Source organism: Salvelinus alpinus, chromosome 6 (genome assembly GCF_045679555.1).
Source record: "Salvelinus alpinus chromosome 6, SLU_Salpinus.1, whole genome shotgun sequence".
Classification (NCBI taxonomy): domain Eukaryota; kingdom Metazoa; phylum Chordata; class Actinopteri; order Salmoniformes; family Salmonidae; genus Salvelinus; species Salvelinus alpinus.
The window spans coordinates 74,056,084-74,069,645 of record NC_092091.1 but is presented as its reverse complement, the minus strand read 5'-3'; the positions used below and the strand labels follow the sequence as shown (position 1 = coordinate 74,069,645).

Below are 13,562 nucleotides of genomic sequence, written 5' to 3'. Positions count from 1 at the left end.
TTTTGTGGGAGCAGGAATGGACAGCCCTCAAAAAGTCTGATCCTCATGTTCAGGCCTTCCTTACCAACTATGGCCCTCCAGAGCCCTTGGAACCGCGACAGGCCTTGTATGGAGGCCGGACCAATGCTTTGACATTGCGGTATGTAGCTCAACCCGACGAGACAATAGGATATGTAGATTTTACATCCCTTTATCCTCATGTAATGAGATCCTCATGCTATCCTCTGGGGCATGCGGAAATTATTCACCGCGACTTTGACTTACCCCAAAACTATTTTGGTTTGATCAAAGCTACTGTCTACCCGCCTAGGGGGCTATTTATACCTGTGTTGCCTTACAAGGGACCTAAAGGAAAACTTTTCTTTCCCCTTTGTCGCACATGCAGTGAAAACAACAACCAGGATAACCCTTGTGATCACTCAGATCAAGAAAGAGCCCTGACCGGTGTATGGGTCACCGTTGAATTCTCTAAGTCTTTAGAGAAGGGGTATCGTGTGGCCAACATCTTTGAAGTGTGGAACTTTTCCAGGAAATCAGACACACTTTTTAAAGAGTACATCAAGACCTTCTTGAGATGCAAGCAGATGGTTTCAGGCTATCCTGCATCGGTCACAGATCAAGAGAGTAAAGACAAGTACATTCAAGACTACCATGACAGAGAATGCATACTTCTTGACCCTGACAGAATAGAGGTCAACAAAACCAAAAGAAATGTGTCGAAATTGTACTTGAACTCCCTTTGGGGGAAATTAGCGCAGAGATGCAATATGCTAACAACTTCGATTATTAAAGACCCCGAAGAATTTTTGGAATTTGTTTTTTCGGACCAATACGAAATTTCACATTTTTCATTCTTGAGTCAAGACATTGCATTGGTGCAAGGCGGCGCCACAAAAAATGGGTTCTACCCCCGGGTAATGTAAATGTGTTTCTTGCAGCATTTACCACAGCCTATGGCCGACTTGAACTGTACACCCTCATGGAACAGCTTCAGAGGTGGGTTCTTTACCACGACACAGACTCTGTGGTCTATGTAAGCAAACAGGGGGATTGGAACCCCCCACTTAGCAACTATCTTGGGGGTTTAACGAGTGAACTCGAAGAGGGTGACCATATTACACAATGGTCCTCATGTGGCCCCAAAAGCTATGCTTTTAGGACTAAAGACAATCACGTGGTGTTGAAAGCCAAAGGCGTGACTCAAAACTACGAAAATGCCCCGCGTGTAAACTTGGAATCAATCACGCGCTTGGTCGAGGGGTTCATAAATGACAGGAATAGTGACTTATAGATTTTGAGCTCCTACAAAAAAATAATGCGGGATAAAAAGGGGTTCCATCTAAGAAACGCCCCGCTCACTAAAAGATTCAGGGTAGTCTATGACAAGAGACAGCTATTGCCTGACGGTACCACATTGCCCTTTGGCTACTGACTTATGCTACAAGCCCCCCAACCCCAGTGTGTCTTAAAGCTTAAGATATAATGACGGCTGTCAAGGTTTTTGACCCACGTTTACAACTGCCTTTTTCGGCCTTAATTGCAGGCCCTTCAAACAGTAGTAAAACTTTTTTTGTAAAAAGGATTTTAGAGAATTCTGAACATGTGTTATCTCAAAAGCCTGACAATATTGTATGGTGTTATTCCTGTTACCAACCTATGTATGATGAATTATTGAAGACAATAAAAATCAGGTTTGTTGAAGGAATACCAGAATCTCTGTCTGGTGATGAACTTCTCCCACCACATAAAAACAATCTGCTTGTTTTGGGCGATATGCTATTTGCGGGTAGCGAACCCCCCGAAATTGCACAAGCTTTTACCCAATATACTCATCATAGAATCCTGTCCGTGCTTTACTTGGTCCAGAATGTGTTTCACCAAGGTAAAAATAGCCGTACCATTAGCTTGAATGCCAACTACATGGTTTTGTTCAAAAATCCTAGAGACAAACTGCAAATTAGCACTCTAGCTCAGCAGATGTACCCGGGAAGGAAATCCTACTACAGTAACCAATGAGAATTGGAATGGAGTTTCTACGTAGATCTCAGACCTTATAAAGCCCCAAGGAACAAAGGGAGCTCTCTTTTCGACGTTCGTCATTACGCAAAGCAAGACCTCAGGATGGCATTTTGAAACGCTCAGTTATCGGCCTTAGATATATCCGTCTGTAATTTAATTCGATATAGGTGTTAGAAACATCATAACGAAGTTATTTTAAACCGAGTTATATCAGTTTATGCGAGTATATTGCTATTTTCGGAATTTCCTTAGTATTGCGTTTTGAGGATTTGGGCATGTCTGCGCCACATAGCTATTGTTAGCTGCTAGTTCCAAAGTTGAAGACGACGTTTTACAACCGAGCAACGATTCTTTTGGACAAAGGACAACTTGCCCAAGATTCTGATGGAAGCCTGTCCAAAAGTAAGAGCTATTTATGATGTTATTCGTATTTCTGTGGAAAAATGTAAAAGGATTTGTCCGCCATTCATTTCGGCACTGGTCTGGCTGTAACGCACACTGTATGTCTAGTAACGTTAATTTTAAAAATCTAACACAGCGGTTGCATTAATAACTAATGCATCTTTCATTTGCTGTCCAACCTGTATTTTTTTGTCAAGTTTTCGATTATTTATCGATTAGATTAGGTGCCTCTCCAAGATGGCGCCGGCCAGAATGCATGAAATGTTGCTACTGATCACATTGTATAACCACGATTTGTGCTGCTAAATATGCACATTTTTGAACAAAACCTATATGCATTGTGTAATATGAGGTTACAGGACTGTCATCTGATGAAGTTTATCCAGGTTAGTCAAAAATAATATATCTTTTGCTGGATTGTTACGATCGCTAACCTTTGCTACTGGTAAATTGCTTGTGTTTCTGGCTATTGTGGTAAGCTAATATAATGCTATATTGTGTTTTCGCTGTAAAACACTTTAAAAATCTGAAACCAGTTACAGACCAGCTACAACAACCTGACTAAAGAGAGAGACCAGTTGCAACAACCTGACTAAAGAGAGAGATCAGCTACAGACCAGCTACAATAACCTGACTAAAGAGAGAGACCAGTTACAACAACCTGACTAAAGAGAGAGGCCAGTTACAGACCAGCTACAACAACCTGACTAAAAAGAGAGATCAGCTACAGACCAGCTACAACAACCTGACTAAAGAGAGAGATCAGCTACAGACCAGCTACAACAACCTGACTAAAGAGAGAGACCAGATACAACAACCTGACTAAGGAGAGACCACCTACAGACCAGCTACAATAACCTGACTAAAGAGAGAGACCAGTTACAACAACCTGACTAAAGAGAGAGGCCCGTTACAGACCAGCTACAACAACCTGACTAAAAAGAGAGATCAGCTACAGAACAGCTACAACAACCTGACTAAAGAGAGAGATCAGCTACAGACCAGCTAAAACAAACTGACTAAAGAGAGAGACCAGATACAACAACCTGACTAAGGAGAGACCACCTACAGACCAGCTACAACAACCTGACTAAAGAGAGAGGCCAGGTACAGACCAGCTACAACAACCTGACTAAAGAGAGAGACCAGTTACAACAACCTGACTAAAGAGAGACCACCTTCAGACCAGCTACCACAACTTGACTGAGGAGCGAGATCAGCTACAGACCAGCTACAACAACCTGACTAAAGAGAGAGACCAGTTACAACAACCTGACTAAAGAGAGACCACCTACAGACTAGCTACAACAACCTGACTAAAGAGAGAGACCAGTTACAACAACCTGACTAATGATAGACAACCTACAGACCAGCTACAACAACCTGACTTCAGATAGAGACCAGCTAGTTCAGTTATGATCTGTTTTAGTGAACCACTTCTTCTTTATTGTTATTGATGATAACAACGTCTCAAATAACTCTGCTGCAGAGAGAGACAAACGTCTCAAATAACTCAGAGACCAGTTACAACACCCTGACTAAAGAAAGACGAGTTACAGATCAGTTATAACAACCTGACTACAGAGAGAGACCAGCTACAGACCAGTTACAACAACCTGACTACAGAGAGAGACCAGCTACAGACCAGTTACAACAACCTGACTACAGAGAGAGACCAGCTACAGACCAGTTACAAAAATCTGACTAGAGAGAGACTAGCTACAGAGGGAGAGAGATGGTACTACATCTTCACCAGACCAAAACCTGGACAGCAGACAGGACTGTATCAAGAGAGTAATAGACCTGGGGGCTCATTTATCAATACTACATTAGAACTGAATTTAGAATGTTGGTATGAATAGAAACAGTTAGATTTATCAAAACAATCCTACCACCATCACACCAATAGGAGATAACCTTTGAAAAATACCAAATTGTTCTCAGCCTCAGTGCTCTTGCACAACCTTGGCTAGTTGGATATTGAAATGCCTCTAATTAACCATATAGAGTCAAAATAAACCCTTTAAAGCCTACGGGAATATACAACGCCATACATGATATAGGCTACAAAGGCACAACCAAACGAACCTTAAAATGATAATAATCCAGACTGTAATACAGGTGCTAGTGTCAGAGATTGAGGTCAACCAATAGGTTTTATTGGTCTCACTCAGTTGTGGTTTGACCAGTGAAAATAAAAACATAGCTACAAAGAGAGGATCAGTAGGACAATTCAAGTTGCTTTAGCAATGGCACATTTACTTGAAATGAGTAGTCAACACTCACCAATAAGGTATCCATCCTCAACAGCTCCCTACTGTAGGTGTATAGGCCAACATGAACAGAATGAACGAGTGTGCATTCCAACTGGCCACCTGCCAGCACATTCAGCAGCGCTGTTTTGTTGTCATGTAACCTATCACCTGCACATTAAGAGTGTAAGCCTTTTCTGTTCACATAGTTGAACTGGTTTTGGCATGGGGATGGGGATGTGGGTGCCGTCTATTGATCCATTTGTAATTGGAAATCCATTGATGGCAAAAAAAACAATTGATTTCAACCTGTTGCGCGATGACTTATGGAAATTGTATGTTACAGTTTATTTTGCTGATGACTAAATCCAAAACATTGGCTCATAAAGGGATGTCGGATGCCAAATCGCCAAGCTCCTGCTGAAAAGTGCCGGTTGCCAAAAACCTGAGGCTGGATGGCACTTGATGTGCAACGGACTGGCATGTTTTTGCCTTTCTTAGGTAGGTCTTAAATCCTCGAAAAGATCCAATATGATTGGTTTGGGGAATTATATATGATGAGCCAATCTGTACTTTCTGTAAAAAAAGTGTAAATGCAGTAAATGCATTAGACACAACATGTAATGCAGTGTGTGACAAACCTTCTAACAGAGTGTCACGTTCCTGACCTATTTTCTGTTGTTTTGTATGTGTTAGTCGGTCAGGGCGTGAGTGTGGGTGGGCATTTCTATGTTTTGTGTTTCTATGTTTAGGTCTTGTAATCAGCCTTATATGGTTCTCAATCAGAGACAGGTGTTTGACGTTTTCCTCTGATTGAGAACCATATATAGGTTGGCTGTTCACACTGTTTGTTTGTGGGTGATTGTCTCCTGTGTCTTCCGTGTTTGTGTCTGCGCACCACACGGGACTGTTATGGTTGTTCGGTTCGTTTATTGTAGTCTGTTCCTGTTCGTGAGTTCTGCGTGTTTTATGTAAGTTCTATGATCAGGTCTGTCTACGTTGTTTGTTTGTTATTTTGTATAAGTCAAGTATAGTTCGTGTCAGTCTTCGTCTTTTCAATAAATTCATTATGTCAACATACCTCGCTGCGTATTGGTCCACCGATCCTTCTCTCCTCTCCTCGTCCGAGGAAGAGGAAGACGACAGCCGTTACAGAATCACCCACCAACCTAGGACCAAGCGGCGGGGGAGAGCTCAACAGAGCAACCAGGACTACTGGACATGGGAGGACGAGCTGGATGGAAAAGGACCTTGGGCTCAACCAGGAGAATATCGCCGCCCCAAAGCTGAGCTGGAGGCAGCGAAAGCAGAGAGGCGGCGATATGAGGAGGAAGCAAGGAGACGTGGCTGGAAGCCTGAAAAGCCCGTGAGTACTACCCAAAAATGTCTTGGGGGCGGCTAAGAGGTAGTGGGCCAAGGGCAGGTAGGAGACCTGCGCCCACTTCTCAGGCTAACCATGGAGAGCGGGAGTACGGGCGGACACCGTGTTACGCAGTAGAGCGCACGGTGTCTCCTGTACGTGTGCATAGCCCGGTGCGGGTTATTCCACCTCCCCGCACTGGTAGGGCTAGATTGGGCATTGAGCCAGGTGCCATGAAGCCGGCTCAACGCGTCTGGTCTCCAGTGCGTCTCCTCGGGCCGGCATTCATGGCACCAGCCTTACGCATGGTGTCCCCGGTTCGCCTACATAGGCCGGTGCGGGTTATTCCACCTCCCCGCACTGGTCGGGCGACGGGGAGTATTCAACCAGGTAAGGTTGGGCAGGATCAATGCTCAAGAGAGCCAGTACGCCTGCACGGTCCGGTATTTCCGGCGCCACCTCCCCGCCCCAGCCTAGTACCAACAGTGCCTACACCACGCACCAGGCTTCCAGTGCGTTTTCAGAGCCCTGTTCCTCCTCCACGCACTCTCCCTGAGGTGCGTGCACTCAGCCCGGTGCCACCAGTGCCGGTACCACGCACCAGGCACAGAGTACGTTTTGAGAGTCCAGTGTGCCCTGTTCCTGCTCCCCGCACTAGCATGAAGGTGCGTGTCCTTAGCCCGGTGCCTCCAGTTCCGGCACCACGCACCAGGTCTACAGTGCGCCTTATCCGGCCAGAGCCATCCGTCTCCCCAGCGCCATCTGAGCCATCCGTCTCCCCAGTGCCATCTGAGCCATCCGTCTCCCCAGCGCCATCTGAGCCATCCGTCTCCCCAGCGCCATCTGAGCCATCCGTCTCCCCAGCGCCATCTGAGCCATCCGTCTCCCCAGCGCCATCTGAGCCATCCGTCTCCCCAGCGCCATCTGAGCCATCCGTCTGCCCAGTGCCGTCTGAGCCATCCGTCTGTCCCGAGCCATTAGAGCCGCCCGTCTGTCCCGAGCCGTCAGAGTGATAGTCAGTCAGGAGCCGCTAGAGCCATTCGTCAGACAGGATCTGCCAGAGCCGCCAACCAGACAGGATCTGCCAGAGCCGCCAACCAGACAGGATCTGCCAGAGCCGCCAACCAGACAGGATCTGCCAGAGCCGCCAACCAGACAGGATCTGCCAGAGCCGCCAACCAGACAGGATCTGCCAGAGCCGCCAACCAGACAGGATCTGCCAGAGCCGCCAACCAGACAGGATCTGCCAGAGCCGCCAACCAGACAGGATCTGCCAGAGCCGCCAACCAGACAGGATCTGCCAGAGCCGCAAACCAGACAGGACCAGCCAGAGCCGTCCAGCCAGGACCAGCCAGAGCAGTCCAGCCAGGACCAGCCAGAGCCGTCCAGCCAGGACCAGCCAGAGCCGTCCAGCCAGGACCAGCCAGAGCCGTCCAGCCAGGATCCGCCAGAGCCAGCCAGCCAGGATCCGCCAGAGTCAGCCAGCCATGACCGTCCAGAGCCATCAGCGAGCCATGACCAGCCAGAGCCAGCCAGCCAGGATCCGCCAGAGCCAGCCAGCCAGGATCCGCCAGTCATTCTGGTGTTGCCCCTTAATTTAGGTGGGGTTATTTGGAGGGTGGTCATTTTGAGGAGGCTACGGAAGCTGGGATTGACTATGGTGGGGTGGGGACCTCGTCCAGAGCCTGAGCCACCACCGTGGTCAGATGCCCACCCAGACCCTCCCCTAGACTTTTGGTAGTGCGTCCGGAGTACGCACCTTGAGGGGGGGGTTATCGATCCTTCTCTCCTCTCCTCGTCCGAGGAAGAGGAAGACGACAGCCGTTACACAGAGCAACATCAGGCATCTCTAATTCCATTTTCATTATCTCAGTCTTATAGTATTTCTACAATGGTTTAACTTTAACACGTGTCTCTAATTGAACATATTACCCTACTTTATATTGATTATTATCGTAACAAATGCACTGATGTGGTGAAATTATATTTAGTCTGTCAAGATCTGTTGCATTAATTCACAATGGAAGTAGAACTCCATTATTACTCACACAATTTCAACATATATTTTCCCCATCCTTGACAAGCAGTTCCCTTATTCCAACACTTGACACTCACTGTTCCTACAAATGGTTATGTCTGTGTATAAATTCAAGCTGTCACGTTCCTGACCTTGTTTTCCTTTTGTATTGTTGTGTTTAGTGGGTCAGGACGTGAGATGGGTGGGCCGTCTGTGTTTGTTCTATGTTAAGTGTCAGGTTTAATTGACCTTGTATGGCTCTCAATCAGAGGCAGGTGTTTTCGTTTTCCTCTGATTGAGAGACATACATAGGGAGGTTGTTTCACATTGTTTGTCGTGGGTGGCTGTCGCTGTGTCTGTGTTTATTGCACCACACGGTACTGTCTCGTCTCTCGTTCGTTCTTTCCTGTTCATGAGTGCATTGTTTTTTATGTTCACCAGTTCAGGTCTGTTTAACGTCGTTTGTTGTTTTGTAGTTTATGCAAGTATAAGTTTTTGTGTTCGTCTTCGTCAGCAAATACATCTATATGTATTCACAACCCGCTGCACCTTGGTTTAATCCCTGCTCCTCCTCTTCGGATGAAGAGGAGGAGGAGAGTCGTTACAGAACCACCCACCAAATTACCAGAACCAAGCAGCGGGGAAAAGGACAGCAACCGCAGAGATCCCAGGATTCATGGACATGGGAGGAGATCCTGAACGGAGAAGGACCCTGGGCACAGGCTGGGGAGTATCGCCGCCCCAAAGCTGAGCTGGAGAAAGCGAAAGCTGAACGGCGGCGATATGAGGAGGCAGCACGGCAGCGGGACAGGTACGAGAGGCAACCCCAGATTTTTTGGGGGGGGGCTAGAGAGGAGTGTGGCTAAGCCAGGTAGCAGACCTGAGCGCACTCCTCGTGCTTATTATAAGCAACGCGTCACTGGTCAGGCACCGTGTTATGCGGTTAAGCGCACGGTGTCGCCAGTGCGTGCCCATAGCCTGGTGCGCTATAGAGCAGCCCCCCGAAAGTGTCATGTGAGTGTGGGCATCCAGCCGGGGCGTATTGTGCCTGCTCAGCGCGTCTGGTCTCCGGTACGCAGTTTCGGTCCAGGGTATCCTGCGCCGGCTCTGCGTGCTGTGTCTCCGGAGCGCTGGGAGGGTGCAGTGCGTCCTATGCCTACGCTCCGCTCGTACCGGGCAAATGTGGTAGTGGAGCCTAAGAGAGAAGTGCGCGTAGTAGGCACTAGATCTCCAGTGCTCATCCACAGCCCGGTTCAACCTGTGCCTGCACTCTGGAGGGTACGGGCTGGTGTAGTATTCCAGCCTGGGGGAGTGGTGCCAAGGCTGCGCACCAGAGCTCCAGTACTCCCCCACAGCCCGGTCCTTCAGGTGCCTCGTAACATCAAGCCTCCTGTAGGTCTCTCCAGCCTGGTGGGTCCTGTGGCAGCCCCACGCACCAGGCTGTCTCTCCGTCTCCTCCCTACAGGTGTGCCCATCTGCCCAGCGGCGCCTGAACTGCCCGTCTGCCCAGCGGCGCCTGAACTGCCCGTCTGCCCAGCGGCGCCTGAACTGCCCGTCTGCCCAGCGGCGCCTGAACTGCCCGTCTGCCCAGCGGCGCCTGAACTGTCCGTCTGCCCAACGGCGCCTGAACTGCCCGTCTGTCATGAGCCTGCAAAGCTGCCCGTCTGTCATGAGCCTGCAAAGCCGCCCGTCTGCCATGAGCCTGCAAAGCCGCCCGTCTGCCAAGAGCCTACAGAGCCTTCCGCCAGACCGGATCAGCCAGAGCCTTCCGCCAGACCGGATCAGCCAGAGCCTTCCGCCAGACCGGATCAGCCAGAGCCTTCCGCCAGACCGGATCAGCCAGAGCCTTCCGCCAGACCGGATCAGCCAGAGCCTTCCGCCAGACCGGATCAGCCAGAGCCTTCCGCCAGACCGGATCAGCCAGAGCCTTCCGCCAGACCGGATCAGCCAGAGCCTTCCGCCAGACCGGATCAGCCAGAGCCTTCCGCCAGCCAGGACCAGCCAGAGCTTTCCGCCAGCCAGGACCAGCCAGAGCCGTCCAGCCAGGACCAGCCAGAGCCGTCCAGCCAGGACCAGCCAGAGCCGTCCAGCCAGGACCAGCCAGAGCCGTCCAGCCAGGACCAGCCAGAGCCAGCTAGCCAGGATCCGCCAGAGCCAGCCAGCCAGGATCCGCCAGCCAGTCCGGTGTTGTCCCTCAGTCCGGAGCTGCCGTCCCTCAGTCCGGGGCTGCCCCTAAATCCAGTGGGACCCATGTCTAGGGTTCCCAGTCCAAGGTCGGTGGCGAGGGTCGCCACCTTGAGGAGGCCACAGAAGCGGGGATTTATTATGGTGGGATGGGATCCACGTCCTGCGCCAGAGCCGCCGCCGCGGACAGATGCCCACCCAGACCCTCCCCTATACTTTTTTTTATGGTGCGTCCGGAGTTCGCACCTTAAGGGGGGGGTTCTGTCACGTTCCTGACCTTGTTTTCCTTTTGTATTGTTGTGTTTAGTGGGTCAGGACGTGAGATGGGTGGGCAGTCTGTGTTTGTTCTATGTTAAGTGTCAGGTTTAATTGACCTTGTATGGCTCTCAATCAGAGGCAGGTGTTTTCGTTTTCCTCTGATTGAGAGACATACATAGGGAGGTTGTTTCACATTGTTTGTCGTGGGTGGTTGTCGCTGTGTCTGTGTTTATTGCACCACACGGTACTGTCTCGTCTCTCGTTCGTTCTTTCCTGTTCATGAGTGCATTGTTTTTTATGTTCACCAGTTCAGGTCTGTTTAACGTCGTTTGTTGTTTTGTAGTTTATGCAAGTATAAGTTTTTGTGTTCGTCTTCGTCAGCAAATAAATCTATATGTATTCACAACCCGCTGCACCTTGGTTTAATCCCTGCTCCTCCTCTTCGGATGAAGAGGAGGAGGAGAGTCGTTACACAAGCAAACATTCATATAAATCTCAGACTTTGCGTGGAAATGACGCAAAGTCATGGTTTACTAACAGATTTGTGTTTGTCTGCGGTTGATGAGGCCTCTGGTGATGATTAACAGAGAACAGGAACAGGTGTCAGAGACAGAGAGCTGGATCGGGTTCTGGACTAACATTCCTTGGTCAGTAGTGTATTTTATTTTACACATACAGACCATTTGTAGTTAACTACATCTTTCTCAACAACAGACATTTCTCTTCAACCTTAACAAGAGAGCCTGGATTGGCCTGACTAACATAGATGAAGAGGAGACCTGGAAATGGGGACACACACACACACATTACATGGTTTGTATTTGCATATGAAAATGTTTCCTACTTATTTCCTGATTGTAACTTTAGTGTCCCAGTAGTTACTGTATGTTTCACACATCATCAGATACAACATGGAGTCAGTACAACAGACTCATTGTTAAATGTGTTTCACACATCATCAGATACAACATGGAGTCAGTACAACAGACTCATTGTTAAATGTGTTTCAAATCAACAATGAAAACACACTGCCGTGGGCCCCCCCCCAGAATATTAGACAACATGAGGTCAGTACATTAGATACAACATGAGGTCAGTACATTAGACACAACATGAGGTCAGTACATTAGACACAACATGAGGTCAGTACATTAGATACAACATGAGGTCAGGACATTAGACACAACATGAGGTCAGTACAGTAGACACAACATGAGGTCAGTATAGTAGACAACATGAGGTCAGTATATTAGACACAACATGAGGTCAGTACATTAGACACAACATGAGGTCAGTACATTAGACACAACATGAGGTCAGTACATTAGACACAACATGAGGTCAGGACATTAGACACAACATGAGGTCAGTACATTAGACACAACATGAGGTCAGTACATTAGACACAACATGAGGTCAGGACATTAGACACAACATGAGGTCAGTACATTAGACACAACATGAGGTCAGTACATTAGACACAACATGAGGTCAGGACATTAGACACAACATGAGGTCAGTACATTAGACACAACATGAGGTCAGTACATTAGACACAACATGAGGTCAGTACATTAGACACAACATGAGGTCAGTACATTAGACACAACATGAGGTCAGTACATTAGACGCAACATGAGGTCAGTACATTAGACACAACATGAGGTCAGTACATTAGACACAACATGAGGTCAGGACATTAGACACAACATGAGGTCAGTACATTAGACACAACATGAGGTCAGTACATTAGACACAACATGAGGTCAGGACATTAGACACAACATGAGGTCAGTACATTAGACACAACATGAGGTCAGTACATTAGACACAACATGAGGTCAGTACATTAGACGCAACATGAGGTCAGTACATTAGACACAACATGAGGTCAGTACATTAGACACAACATGAGGTCAGTACATTAGACACAACATGAGGTCAGTACATTAGACACAACATGAGGTCAGTACATTAGACACAACATGAGGTCAGGACATTAGACACAACATGAGGTCAGTACATTAGACACACCATGAGGTCAGGACATTAGACACAACATGAGGTTAGTACATTAGACACAACATGAGGTCATTACATTAGACACAACATGAGGTCAGAACATTAGACACAACATGAGGTCAGGACATTAGACACAACATGAGGTCAGTACATTAGACACAACATGAGGTCAGAACATTAGACACAACATGAGGTCAGTACATTAGACACAACATGAGGTCAGGACATTAGACACAACATGAGGTCAGTACATTAGACACAACATGAGGTCAGTACATTAGACACAACATGAGGTCAGTACAGTAGACAACATGAGGTCAGTATATTAGACACAACATGAGGTCAGTACATTAGACACAACATGAGATCAGGACATTAGACACAACATGAGCTCAGGACATTAGACACAACATGAGATCAGGACATTAGACACAACATGAGCTCAGTACATTAGACACAACATGAGGTCAGGACATTAGACACAACATGAGATCAGGACATTAGACACAACATGAGCTCAGTACATTAGACACAACATGAGGTCAGTACATTAGACACAACATGAGGTCAGTACATTAGACACAACATGAGGTCAGGACATTAGACACAACATGAGGTCAGTACAGTAGACAACATGAGGTCACTATATTAGACACAACATGAGGTCAGTACATTAGACACAACATGAGGTCAGGACATTAGACACAACATGATGTCAGTACATTAGACACAACATGAGGTCAGGACATTAGACACAACATGAGGTCAGTACATTAGACACAACATGAGGTCAGGACATTAGACACAACATGAGGTCAGGACATTAGACACAACATGAGGTCAGGACATTAGACACAACATGAGGTCAGGACATTAGACACAACATGAGGTCAGGACATTAGACACAACATGAGGTCAGTACATTAGACACAACATGAGGTCAGGACATTAGACACAACATGAGGTCAGGACATTAGACACAACATGAGGTCAGGACATTAGACACAACATGAGGTCAGTACATTAGACACAACATGAGGTCAGTACA

The 13,562-nt window shown here is 47.6% G+C and overlaps 1 protein-coding gene across 2 annotated transcripts in view; it reads left to right on the top strand.

The window, feature by feature from the left end:
- The window catches only part of LOC139579362 (C-type lectin domain family 4 member E-like), a 295,157-nt gene that overhangs the window by 278,077 nt on the left and 3,518 nt on the right, over positions 1-13,562 (top strand). The window lies entirely within an intron of this gene.